The sequence below is a fragment of the Melospiza georgiana genome, chromosome 3, assembly GCF_028018845.1.
Source record: "Melospiza georgiana isolate bMelGeo1 chromosome 3, bMelGeo1.pri, whole genome shotgun sequence".
Taxonomy (NCBI): Eukaryota; Metazoa; Chordata; class Aves; order Passeriformes; family Passerellidae; genus Melospiza; species Melospiza georgiana.
The window spans coordinates 113562304-113576628 of record NC_080432.1 but is presented as its reverse complement, the minus strand read 5'-3'; positions in this window follow the sequence as shown (position 1 = coordinate 113576628).

Here is a 14325-nt window from a genome sequence, read left to right as displayed (position 1 = left end):
ATGGATTCTCCATGCCTATAGCCTTGTGTGGTCATTTATGGTGCAAGGGGAATATAAAATGCAACCAGTTATATGTGAAGCACTTTATTCACACCATTAGTGAGTGTAATTGACTGTGTAAGGTACCTGGCAGTGAAAAGTCAAGCTCATGTATGTTTTAATCTTTAAAAGATTCCCAGTGATAGAAAAGTTGTACATTTTCTCTATTCAAGCTTTCATTTTATACAGTTAGGACATCTATCATTCCCTCTCTTGGGTCTTTTCTTCCTTGATGTGATAAGAAAAAATGGGGTTTCATTTTTTTTTTTCCTTTACTGATATATTATCCTTAAAAATATCTCAGACTTTGTTATGACTTCACAAAAAAACTGGTCATTGACATTTCTCTGACTAGGAAAAAGCCAGTGTTTGTCCTTATAGCAGGTTCACTGGCTGGAGAAATGTCTCACTAAACTCATCACAAGCAGAGTTAGAATTCATTGATTTACTCATTTTCCCCTGTGCTCATCACTTTAACAGCTGAGCATTTCATAACTTTTGAATGATTTGTCTCTGAAATAGATTGGTGAGGTAAAGAAATTTTATTTACTTTCATTTTAGTGGTGAAGAACTGAGGCAATGAGAGACTAAGTGACTTGTCACAGGTCACAAAGGAATCCAATAATGTATCCAGGAACAGAGACCAGACCTCTTTAATATCAGTCCAGTGCCTTAGTCACAAGAACATCTTTCTTCTCCTTTCTCCCTTAATAACCTCTAACTCATTTCTTCCAGGAATTCTGGCAGCAGTCTGTGTCTCTGTTCACAGCTTGCTCGCTTTCACCATAATCCCATCAAACCCTCCATCCTTATGGTGCTTTCAGAAACATTTTATATTTATTTCTGATATCAGTACAAACAAACTATCACAGTATTCTCAAAGTAGCATTATAGCAAAGTCAGTATGAAACAGATGGAACAAATAAAATGAGGTGATGAAATGCCATTCTAACAATAGTGAGAAGACAATATATTGCTAACAACACACAGTCTGCTGCTTCTCCACTGTGTGTGTAAAAGAGCTTTGTTAACAGAAACCACAGCTAGTTATTAATCAGTATTATGGCTAGTGTTTGCTTTTACTTGGTTTTCAGCTGGGAGAAAGACATGTAGCAATTCCTCCCAGAGTACATGTCAGCAGCCTAAAGATGTCAGAAATACGTGGTTTCAGTTATGCACTGTAACAAAATTTCCTTGGCTGGGAGGAAGACAAGGAGGAGAGCTTGCAGCACTTAGAGAAAGAGGAGAAACGCAGCGTTTTGGATACATCTTTATGGGTGCCTATGCCCTCTTCTAGTCTCACTGCAAAAAAGCTTAATAGTTGATGAGGAATAGATGGTGTTCATCAAGGTCTCTGGAGTCAGCAACAGTCCCAGTTACAGCCATGTATCTCCTGGTGGAGGCAGTGGGACAGGGTACCCAGTGGGCTGCAAAGCCATTTCTCCAGTGCATGGATGATACAAATCATTCCTGTCTCAGAAGCGACCTAGCAACTGATTTATGCTGGTATCAGTGAGTAAGCATGCAAAAAGCCATGAAAAATTTGAAGTGAGAATTTATCTAATTGAAGGCAGAATTTCTCCTTGTTTATCTTACAACAGGATTATAGGTCAGGGAAAGGGTCTATTTTGTATCTGATCTGGGATTCTTGAGGATGCCCACATCCTAACTCCCCAAAATCCTTATTGTGTTTGCATTCAATCTGAATTTAGGCTGCAGCAGCTTACAAACTCTGCAAGCCCTTCTAGTAGCAATCTTGGGCTCTTTCTAAGAAACACTGTAAATCTTCTAATCCAGCCAGCTCTGACTGTGCACATGGCTGTGGAGGCTGCTGGCAGGGGGAGTCTGTCACACCAGGCACAAAGATAATGGTCATTCTCCTCACCACCATTAGTGCAGCCCTGAACAGGCTCAGAAACCCCCCTGAGTATTCCCTCCCTTTACCTAGTCTCCATCTCACCACAATTTTCAGGGTGAACAACAGGGCTTTCCAGCAACTTAAGCCTCAAGTAGTATCCAAAATTGTCTTGAAGGAAGGCCTAGACTCAGCTGGAATATTTAGAATTAAATGGCTCCCACTTACTTTGTTTAGAACACATTCAAAGTTCCGCTAAGTTTCAAATCAGCTGCAGGTAAATGTTACAGCTCCCACCTACGACTTGCGTCTCAGGGGGAAATATTTCAGTGCTTGCTCCTGAGAAAAGTAGTAGTTTCATTTGGCTCTCAGTCCCACTCCTGTATTTCCAGTGGAACAAGGAGTAGAAATCTCTCAGATTTACAGAAATGGTGTACAGGTCTCTCCTGGGGTGACTTTATGATGCTGAATTGTATCCCCATTCGTCTGTTTAGCCTAGAAATAAGCTTTGTACCTTTAAAACTAGATCTGAGAGCGAAGTTGGGGCAAGGAAAAAGGGTAGAATTTTCTCACAGCTGTATTCAAAATCAGTGATAAGAGCTTCATCTCTCTCTCTCTCTTGGTGCATATTGTCTGCAGCAAAGCAGGGAGCAGGAGAGAACTCTCCTCTGCTTTTAGTTAGTTTTTTAGCTAGCTGAGGCAGAGAAGTTCCCTGGACTGTGGCTTTTTCTTTCTCTGGAACTGTTCAAAACCACTCAGGACAAAACCCCAGAAAAACTCCAGGAGCTCATGCCCCCACCGGGGCCCACGACGCTGCCTTCCAGCACCAGAGGGGCTGAGAGACCTCAGTGAGCTGAGAAACACCCACAAAGGACTCCCTCTGAACTGCAGGACTTTCTGAATTTGCCATCTCTTCAGAATAGCAAGAGGTTTTATTGTATATTTTTCAATTTTTTTAATACTTGTGAATATTTGCTTGTTAAATAAACTTTTTTTCTACCTTTCTAAAAGGAAACCTTTCCGAAACCAGTGGGGGTTGGAGCTGCTTGAATTTGCCTTCTAGAGGGACCCCATTTGGAGGTTTCCTCCCAAATTTGCCCTAAACTAGGACAAGGTCAACTCTATCAACTGCTTTCATCCAGACCTGGCAAGAGGAGTCAGCACAATGAGTGGGACCTAAGAACAAAATGCTGGAACTACTGAAACTTCAGTATGTGCTAGAGGCAACCTGTTTACTCCAGCCTTTTTCAAGGTCTGGCTACAGAAAACCAGCCCAGAATTAGCAGTGGCAGCCCCACTGAGGATGCATATCCCCACAGCTCTGCAAACACAGCCACGTTCCATGGCAGGGGAGGGTGTTTTGCACAGCACTGCTGAAGGAACAGCCCCTGGTGTGGCACTACTTGTGGGTGCTATGGCAAAATTCAGCAGTGAAAACCTTGGCCATTCACTTCAAAAAACACATTTCTGGACAACATAAATTATGTTTATCTTGTTTGTTAATCAAAGTTCAGAAAGGTGGATGGGCTTTCCAGCTACCCTGGTAACATCTGTAGCAGTCAGTTTTCAGCAAGTGCCATAGGTTTTTAGCAGAAAAGTCCAGAAACTTTTAAAAACCCCAAACCTCCATATAATTAGAAACACTTGTATTGGGAGTGATGGCTTTCTCTTGTTATGCTGTAAGATAGAGAAACTTGTCTTTACATGAATTTCCAGTAACCTCTGTTTTTCTTACTCTTTTATACATGCTGTCCTCATAATATTTTTATAGGATGCGACAAAGAAACTATTTCAATAAAGCTTTTCTTTCTTCATGTACTGAGGAACTATAACTTTTCATTTAGCCTTTTAAGATATGACACATCTTTTGACACTTTCTGACTCCTGGTACAAGGCAAAGGCAACTTCTGAGCTTGTGTTTTGGTTTTCTTTCTCTTTTTGATCTGTTTAGCTGAGCTCTCGTCAGTTGAGAAAGAATCTTTAACCCATACAATTCTGGATGTTGAAAAAAAACCTTTGCTTTTCATTAACACCAGGACTGCTGCACTTAAGAGCTGCAGTAGAGCTCTCTGTTCCACCACATGGGACTGGACCCTTTTTAGCAGAGCTCTCTTTTCCACCACATAGGACTAGACTTTTTTATCCTTTAGTGCTTCTTTGATTTGTCTATGATGTCCCATGTATTAAAGTTTTACATTCATAAGCTCCCTTTAATAATTTTCTTATTTCTTACTCTTTATGAACATGGCTATTGGCCTTGACCAATAACATAATCCCATCTGTCCTACAGATATCCCTAATTCCACGGATAAGCTTATGGGTCTTTTGCTTCTTTGGTCTTTACTCGCTTTCCCATCTACTTCTGAGCAAAATCCACAAATACTCAAGTTGTCACTGATTTTCTTTTAAATTTTATATTCTCCACTAACATTTACATTGGCTATATGGGATCTTTAAGACTGAGATACTGAAACTAAGTTGTCATACTTTTGCATGTGAATATGCTCCTACAAAGGTGAATAAAGAATAGGCTAATTTGCACATTCAGATAAGAAAAAAAAATCAAATATACTTGTGTGAATAGACAAAAACACATGTAACACTTTTTGCAAATGAATCTGGGTTTGATAAGTTCATTTTCCCTTCAGGTTAACATCAAGGCAACATTTTGCCCAGTCACACCCATATTCATCTGCAGAATTTAGCCCTAAGCCAGTTCAGATATAATTATTGTCATTTCCTCCTACTTCCCTCTAAAGTACTGTAGGCATAGTTTGCTTTGAAAAGAGCTGAACAACTTTTTCCCATGAAATATATAAAATAATCCTCTACTTAGAGCACTTGCTTCTTTTCACTCTCTACTTTACACAGCACATGTGGTTCTCATGACAAGAGAAAGGAACAGATTATTTTCCTCTCCTTTTTAATTAATCTGTTTTGTACCAAAGCTGTAAAAAGAAGGCAAAGATTACTTGGTCAAAAGTTTTTCTGTCATGACCTTCTCAGCGATGAGGAGAAATGGAAATGACTTGGAATTAAAGGCTGGCTAAGGTAGTGAATTACCTGTGCATCTTTACAGGTTTGCCTCACTGCCAGTTTACATCAGACGAACAAATTAAGTTTGCGGTCCCGTCCAGGGCCTCATTTGTACAAATCACACACTCCAAAAGGGCAGTGCTGTAAATCACCCCCACGGGCAGCCAAGGGAGGTGGATGGGTGCAGGTGCTGAGTTTCAGCCCTGGTCCTTGGGTAGTCTCAGTGTTTCCTACCAGCTTCTCATTCAGCTCCACTCTCACTGCCTCCCTCACCTCCTGGCCCACCTTGCTTCCAAAAATGCCCACTCCTCTTCTCAAAAAAAGACAGTTTTAATTGATGAGGTGGACCCAGAGCCTAAAAGAAATCACCTGCAATGGTTAAAATGAGGGAATTATAAGCAGCTGACAGGAGGAAAGTATCTGACAACCTTAAGTTAAAGTTGCTCTTCTGGCTAATATCTTTGTTAATGATTACTATATTTAAAAAATCAAATGCCTCACTGAAATATCCCATTGTACTTCTTTATCACACTGAACTGAGGAAAACAAACCTTTATAACAAAATTCAGAGCCTTGAAGGCTCTTTCAAGGCAGGAGCTGCTGTAGTAGAATGTGGTGCTGTGAACTTCAGAGACATTGCCTCCAGGACAGTACTGAGGGAGCTTTCACACAGACATGTTAGAAATTCTGACCAAACCAGCTCAGCACAAGTAAACTGTAAATAGACAGTAATTCAGAGGGAGGAGAGGGAGTGAAAAGCCAAAGATAATAAGATAAACAATATATAATTATTCAAATAGACTAAACATAAATAAAGCTGCATGTGTGTCTCTGTAAGCCCTCCGGGTCATTACGGAACTAAGGACACAATTAACAAGGATTAAGACATTTTCAAGAAGCTGAATTTCTTATTTACATTTATTCTCACTGTAGTGGGGGATTTTGAAATTTATTGAAATGCTGATTGTGCTGTTATGTAGATAAACATTTCTGAAGAGGAGGCAATGGAGCACGTTAAGAAAACCTAAGCTGATGAAGTTAAAAGAATTCAGGAGTGTTCAGATGCTAAACTTCAGAACAGAAAGACTGGCAAGAGCATGCAGTGTGGAAAAACAAGGATGTTTTCCAAGACTAAAGAATTTCTCTCTTCCAAAATATGAGACAGAAAGGAAGGTAGGCAGGGTCAGCTCCAGCACTGAGGATGCTCACTATGTGCAACCACAGACATTGTTAATTTGGGGTGCGGGATCAGGCCAGCTGAGCTGCAGCTCTCTCCCTCAAACCCACAAAAGAGTCCCATTGATTTAAGGAAGCAGAAAGTGTCAGCAGGTTTTCAAATTCCTTTGACAGAGCTCCACACAGCAGGGCACTGGGTCGTTTTCAAATTCCTTTGACAGAGCTCCACACAGCAGGGCACTGGGTCAAATGACAAACTGTGGATTAGTACACTGCGTTATAAATGGATTAAGCATAGGAAACAAATAATCTGGGTACAGTCCTGCGTGACAATAGTAAATGCTAAGTCCCTAGTGTCTTAAAGATTACCCCTCACACCTCCCCTCTTCCACTATGTTTATTTGCTCACTGTGAGATTTTATGAAGAGATTGCCTGAAGAAAAAGGTGAACATTTTCTTTCAGCTGGATTCTCCTTGCCTCCATCACCATGGGATGACACTGCCAGGCTGAATAGGTATGCCAAGGTTCATGCTACCACATTATACATTCCAATTTCTTACTACTGGGACAATGCACACCTTCCTGGCTGTGATTTTTCTTCTGCTGTATCATCCTGCCACCTCAGAACCTGGTCTGGAAAGTGAAGCAGGAGAAACACAGAACACCATGGATCTGGTGCTGTTCCTCAAATGATTTTTCAAAATGATTTAGAGAGGAATGACAAAGTGTCACTGAAGTTTATGCACGCTGCTAAGACTGAAGAGCAGCATAAATTATGGAAGATGGCGAGTGATTTCAGTAGATCACACATACACACCCCAGGCAGGTAAAATGTAGTCTGAGGAATACAAAATAACATGCTGCTAGGTGAAATAACAGTTCCTTGACATGAAATGGCATTCTTTTCACATCATGGTTTCAGAAAAACTCAGCATAGGTTGCAGAAGGCATACCTCTCACCTCTCCCAGGATGTATGTAATGACACTTAAGCAAATAGAATAGCATGAGCCATGCTAGGTAAACAGACCAACACACTGCAGGCAGTTTCAGACCTCTGTATTTGGCAGACTGTTTCTTCTGTCTGTAGATCTTTGCTGAACAAGGGCTCTGATTTGGGATTTGTTCTGTTGTTTGCCGTAGCTGAAGCAGCAGCTGAAGAGATCCTGGGAAGGCTGGTAGAAACAGAAGCACGGCTGCCTTTAGGTACAGAGAAAACATGAAGGGAAAAGGACATCAGGCAGGAAAACACAAATATGCCCACCCTCACTGCTCATGCAGGCAGCTTGCTCCCAGCCCTCGCTGCACTCCCGACATGCCCTGTGTCTCTGCCTCACACAGAAGGGCACACAAGGTTCAAGAATTCCCCATTCTAAGCCTGCAGTAAGCCAGCAGACTCATCACTTTTCTCCACTGTCTGAGCCCACTACCTGACCCCCATGTCCCCTCCCCTCCTCCCTTCCCCACTGCACCAACCTGCCTTTCTTGGACCCGCAGTACTGTCCCTCACTAAGGCACAAAAGTGATGAAAGCTCACAGGGCAGCACCAAGCAGGCAGATCAGCCTCTTGTGGGGTGCCAGGCTGAGCCAGGGGTGCCTCTTTGCTGGACTCTCCACGCAGAGGATCCACATCAAGATGGAGTGCTCTGCCCTATCCCCAGACTCCCATTCCCACTCCTCCCTTTGCACATGTCCTGCTCTTATATGCTTTGGTCAGCTGGTTCAGGAAATTGTGCTGGCAGAAAACTAATTCTGCAAAGAAGTGTGCAGCCACTTGATATCCCAAATGGGCGTGCTGCAACACCAGTGCCTGCCTTAGGGGCAAGTAGCAGGGAAGGATGTGAAAACATGGCCAGAGGCGAGGATGCCATGGCAGCAGTGCTGCGAGAGCTGTTTGGAGCTGTCTCAGAAGTTGGGGTCAGTCTGCTGGCCACCTCAAAACTGAAGTTTGTCTTCCTTCACCTGTGCAGCAATGACAGCCTCAGGCAGTGAAGGCAAAACTTTGAGATTAAAACCTTCAGAGTTGGGCACCTCCTTGGTTAGAAGCCACCTCTCTGTTCAGGAGCTCAGGCTCACACCCCTAGGCTTGAGCACTTAGGCCCCATGGGGAGTAGTTAAGCCTTTTTTGATCTCCTTTACCTTCTGATATTGCTGTTAAGGTCCATATGCTGCATTTGAATAACCATTTTGCCATGTACATAGTAGAAAACCACATGCAATGGAGAGAGTGCAGAGAGGATTATCACTCTGCTGTAATGGAGCCAGGATCACTCTGCAATGATCCTCAAGGTCATGCAAGGTCATCAAAAGATGATTTGAAAGCATTGCTTGCATTCTTGCAAGGAGAGAAGAAAATGTGGACTAAGCTGGTAAGAAGAGAGAGTCTCACAGGCATTGTGGACTCTGTTTTCACAGAGCAGTCCAAGTGGAACTCCTGCTTGCTATTTCATGAGGAAATACTGAAAGGACAGAAAGAAGCTGATACCACTGCTGCCCTCTGTGAATCTTCCCTATGCCCTGTTCCTCTCCCTGCCACTGCTCTCTCCTTTGCAACACTGGGAGGGAGGCAGCGAGGCCAGGCAGCATCCTCTGACTGCTGGCAGACCTCTCACACAGAGATGTGAGACACACAGAGGAACCTGTCCAAACCTCCTGGAAGGATAGAAAGGGGGAGCCACTGCCCAGTGCCAGCAAAAGAAATCTCTCCAAAGCAATCATTTCACAAGTGGGGGCTGGGACTGCTTCAGTTAGGCAGGGCTCAGGGGGAAGGGAGTGGTAGCTTGGGTATTTTTCATCTAGACAATTAGGTATGATCCTCGGGGCAGTGGGTGCTAGGCCAAGGCTGGAAAACTTTCCCTAAACTAGCAAAGCACAAAGCTTTCATGCAGAGTGTGCTCAGCCCCGAGAACTTCCTGGTAACTCTCGGGTTATTGAGGCAGATTGTTGATTAGAATCCAAGAGAGGATTAGAAACTCTTTTAAGCATAAATAGTATTTGCAACTTTGTGAGTTAAGCAAACGGATACAAGGGAAATCAAACCTCACGCTTCAGGGCATAAACTGCTCTCTTGTGAGTCAGGACCAACCCTTTTTTTTCCTCTACGCATCGCATCTCATAATTAGCTAGGTGCTTGCTGTGGTTTTGATTTGCTCTGCAGCATCAGTTACTGGCGGCTGCCAGAGGCAGGATGCTGGACTAGATAGACCCGTGATGTGTTTCTGTAGGGCAGCCCTTTTGTTCCCACATTGGCAAAGCTTTGTGGGAAAGCTTCAGTGATTCATGTCTTCAGCAGCTCCTGGTCTTGCTGAACATTGTCCTCTCATTTCCATAGGCACTAAAGTCACTCTGAATTGCCACAGAAATAAAAAGGCAAAGTTGCAGGAAGGGTTATTTATCTACATGGTGCAGACAGCATTTATTTAGTAAATACAAAGATCCTTTTAGGACCTGTATGGGCAAATTTTTGCCTGCATGAAATTAATTATTTTCTGTATTCCATTTCAGCTGCAAAGTCAAACAACTTCCAGAAGGTTTTGTATGTTAAAAAATACATATTTCTCTGTGTATGCACATACATTTATGCACATAGATATATATAAATATAAGTTGGTCCAATAAAAGGGTTTGAATTACTAGCATTTCCTTACAAATTAAAGGCAGGCAAGGACCAGTAATGCAGGTGACAGAGCATGCACTAACAAAGTCTGCCTCTCCATGCTGCCTCTTTGATGTACCTCATCTTTGCCCCGAAGGAATTTCATTATCCTATGGTGAGCTGGTAATGAAATCTGTACTCAGAATCAAGCCTTCATAGACAACGATATCTTGACTCTTTGTTCTGTACAGACTAGCTGTGTGTGGCAGGAATATGTTTCTATTTGTGTGTGATCTGAGTGTACTTTGAATACTGATCTCCAGATAAAAAGGATAGAGATCTAATTTGACAAAATACTAAATTACTCTATCTTGCCTTATCTAACAAAATTCTGATGCTTATTATTGTGATGAATATTTGGGGCGATACTTGTGGTGTTCAGCATGTGTGACAAAAATCTCTCTGCTGAGAACCGACTGGAGTGTCAAAGACCCTGATTTACAAAGAGTGCAGAGGGCTCTTAAGTACTATTTTTAGAACAATGCCGCAACAGATTTACACACAGGGAAGAAACCTTCCTCTACAGTCACTTAGGAGGAAAGTAGCATTTCACTGCATAATAATGAGGAATTAATTGTTCTTTGTCATCACTTTTTATGCAAATTGCCATAGAGCACTTGCCCAATGTGCATTTTACCTTTTAACAAAGAAAGTAGTCATGACAAAATAGACCAAATTTCATAAGCTAAAGACAAAAGTAGGCTGCACCATTCACAAATTGAAGCTAGCAAGTCTATTCCTTCGAGGAACTCTATCAACTTCCTATGAAAGTCCATTAAAAAATAAAAGGAACAAGGAAAAGATTTCTTGGCCTACACATCTAGTTAAATTAAATTAAGTTCAATTATTAGACAAGTGAAATTTCTTCACATGGAATTTGCTCATCACTCTTTACAGACTTTGTTTATTTTCTTCTTTTCACTTGGCATAATCACCAAATATCACCAATATTTTGTTTCCTTACTGCTTACAAGATTTTACTGTGTCATTACTGGATTTCAAAAGCCGTGGGTTGCCAGTTTAAAAAATTATTTTCTGACTTATATTAAAAAAAAATACAAACAAAAAAACCAAACAAAAATAAAAACATTATCAGCCTTGTGTTTCATTTATGTTTTCACAACATCTAGACTAAACTGACTATTCTTCAGAGAAAACCAGAACAGAAACAGCTATGGAATAACATTTCCTTTCACTGCAAGAAAGAGAAATACATAATAAATCATCTTTCTTCTACATGAAGCTTTAATTTTTTAGTCATTCTGCAACTGACACTGAAAATTTAATGTAAAAATTAACTAGACGGCAGACTGGGCCAAAATGTAGACATCCTAATGGATTGCCTTGTGTCAAAGAATTTTGTCCAGAAACATCTCAACATATTTTCTTCTTCCTGAGAAACATAGGAAAGATATCAGTGTGCCAGGACTTTCTGTCTTGCCTGTGCAATGAATTAATTCAGTGAACCAGCGGGTCTTTTCAATCTCTAGTTTCTACCAACTTCAAACATAATAGCGAGTTCCAACAGAGTCCCTTTTCTATTCATAAGCTATTCACTGCAAACCTTTGTAGTTCACAACTTCAAGTTAACATAGCAAAGAGCAGTTTTAAATCACTCCTCTAATCAGAGGTCACAATTATTTGCTGCAGCTCCCAAATAAACCCCACAAAAACACCACACGCTGCAAGCCAATGCACTCTGCTTTCACCTCTAAGAGAGAAAAATAACAGAGGCTTGACTTCTGCCTTATGTGTTAACACTTCAGTAACACTATCTATTAATCAAAAAATAGTTGAAGGCGGCTTATAAATCCCTCTGCATGGAAAGAGCCATCTTCATCCTTACAGAAATACATTTTCTGCCCTGGTCCTTGCTTAAGGTGTCTTCTTGAAAAAAGCAAAAGAAGTGGATGTGAGAAGTAAATTAATCAAACAGATAATTAAATGTATCAGTGGAAAGCCAGTTTCACTGGGGTCCCAAGTCTTTGCTATTAGAACTAAAAGCAAAATGAATTACCCCTGCAAAGCCAAAGTCTGCAGTGTAGCACTGAAGCACTCCAAGCCCCACACTCTCTCAGCACTGCAGCATGTCAAGCACTTAGCCTTTAATAACAAGTCCAAAACCCTCCAACAGCTTCTCTAAGGCCATCAGAGCCACCATGCCAGCAGGGCCAGCGTGTGCCCGCTGAGTGCCAGTACATCTGCACCCTCCATGTTCCCCCCAAGCACTCCCACCAGTCCTTCTGCAGCCTCTGCTCAGCCAGAAGCCATCCTCAACCAGCACAAGCCTCCTTATGCTCCAGCCATGTTTCAGCTTCATGAAGCACATGTTATTATTAAACTACACAACAATCAGACTTGCCTTTTAAATTTTACCTTCCCAAGTGTTGCTGTGCATCAGTTCCCACCCCTCCCTCTGAAGGCACACTGGACACACCTACACACACAGCACAGTGGTGTGTACTGCTGCTGGGCTCTGACAGAGTTGGTGGCTTTGCACTCTGCTTTGTCCTCCCCCCCATCTCCACTGCCCAACCCCAGCACTCCAGGCCTCTCTCCCAGCCACACCAGCACTGCATTGTCTCCATGGCTCCATCTGCTCCATCCTGCATGACTCATCACCTGAAATACCTCTCCAGGTAAGGCTTAGGCAGCAGAGCGCTCAGTATTCCTCCTCCTGCAGAGGCAAAGGGAGCAAGCACACAGCCACCATGACACCACCCCAGACAGCACTGAGAGAGACTGTGCCAGAGGCACAAGAGGCAGCCAGGCATCCAGTCAGACATCCCACCAGAACTGCCAGTTATGAAGAAACTCCTTCTGACTTCCATAAAACAACAGCCAGATGTCCTCTGCTGTGGCTGCCCAGTGCATCCCGGAAAGAGAAAAAGCCTCTATTACAGCATGCACTGAAAGCAGAATCATGGGTGCTAGAAGGTCACAACTGTTACCAACTCAGTACCTCTGTGAGTAATACTTACATCTAGGCTTTTACTCTTAATAAGTGGATTTTACTCTTAATAAGTGGATTTATTCAGCCATTGGCACATGTGTATAAACTCTCATTGATGTTGAAGACTATGTGGAGTAAAAGGGTCCTTAGAAACAGCAAATTCTGTCCACAGAATAGTGATATTCTTCCTCCCTATCTGTTCCTTCCCAAAATAATGGCTTTGAAATAAATCTTGCCAAATAACTGGTGTCCTTGGCATGTCAGAACTGCAACCTAGATTGCTCAGAAATATCTCTGAGCTCTTGAATGGAAAAAAGTCTCCAGCCTGACATTTAATATCTAGAATGCAAACACCACTCTGTCATATCTAGATTACCCTCTGTGTGCCCTCTTTGTTCTCCAGTCCCAGATGTTTTCCCTCCCTCAGCACTGTTCAAGAGAAAAAAAGCATTTTTCTAATCCTCTTGTGCATCCCTTGATTTGCAGAAGGACAGCCTAGACAAAGCAGATGTTTTGTCTCATCTCACAGTTTGCTGCAGATATTTTCACTTTTCTGGACAACTGGGTTAGGAATGAGGCCTACTGCCTCATTGAGACAACTGCCTAGGAATGAGCGGGCACATAGCCATGAGCTATGCCATAACTGGTATGGTGAAGGGATTTCCATGAGACAGTGGTGAAGGAATTACCATGGACATGATGGTCTGCTGATGGGGCAGTAAGCTATCAGGAGGATGGATGACCCTTACCAATTGGCCAGGTGGGAGAGGGAGTGGTGGCAAGGTGCCATGGTTCTGTGCTGGCCTCGCACAAGACCCAGAGTCTTTGTACTCTCTCTGGAATTGTCCATTTACACATGAAGGGGTTACCCCCTTCCCCACTGATGACAGCACTAATAGAATATTTGACTGCCTCCACGTCTCCCCCAAAGTGGAACCAGCATTGTAAATCTCTCACATTGCAGACAAGTCAATGGACTTGCTCCTCTCTCTCCCCCAAAGCCAGTGACACATTTTTGGTAAGATTTAGACCTCTGACTGCATCGGAGCATACTCTGGAACATTTGTACATAGTGCTACATGCTAGTATTTTGCAGGTCTAGTGAACTTATCACCAGCAATCCAGAGAGAATCTATAAGATGTTGCTCCAATAAACAGCACTATTTGTAAATCTGTGTTTGTCAAAGTTCCTGCTGAACGTGACCAGACTGACGGTGCTGAATTGCACACTGCACTATTTGTGAATCTGTGAGTGTGAAGGAGACCAGACCTACAGTGTAACCCAGACTATCTGTGCATCTGGGATCTTAATGAATGCAAGTGGACTTACAGTGTCAAATTAGTTGTAAAGAGAAATAAAGCTCAGCCCGACCCAGCCCCTCTGATCTCAGGGCTAGCTGGAAAGCAAGGGGGCTTAATTTCTCCCAGATTTCTATACTCTTAATACAATAACTCTAAAGGCCACGTGTTGTTGAAAAGATGGATTACAAGCTGAGCAAAAAAAAGGTTTTGCCCACAACTGCCCTCAAACCATTTGACTGTGCTGATTCTTAGTGATAGGAGAACATGTGAACCAAGATTTAAATAAGTAATTTCAGATGCTCTTGCTTTT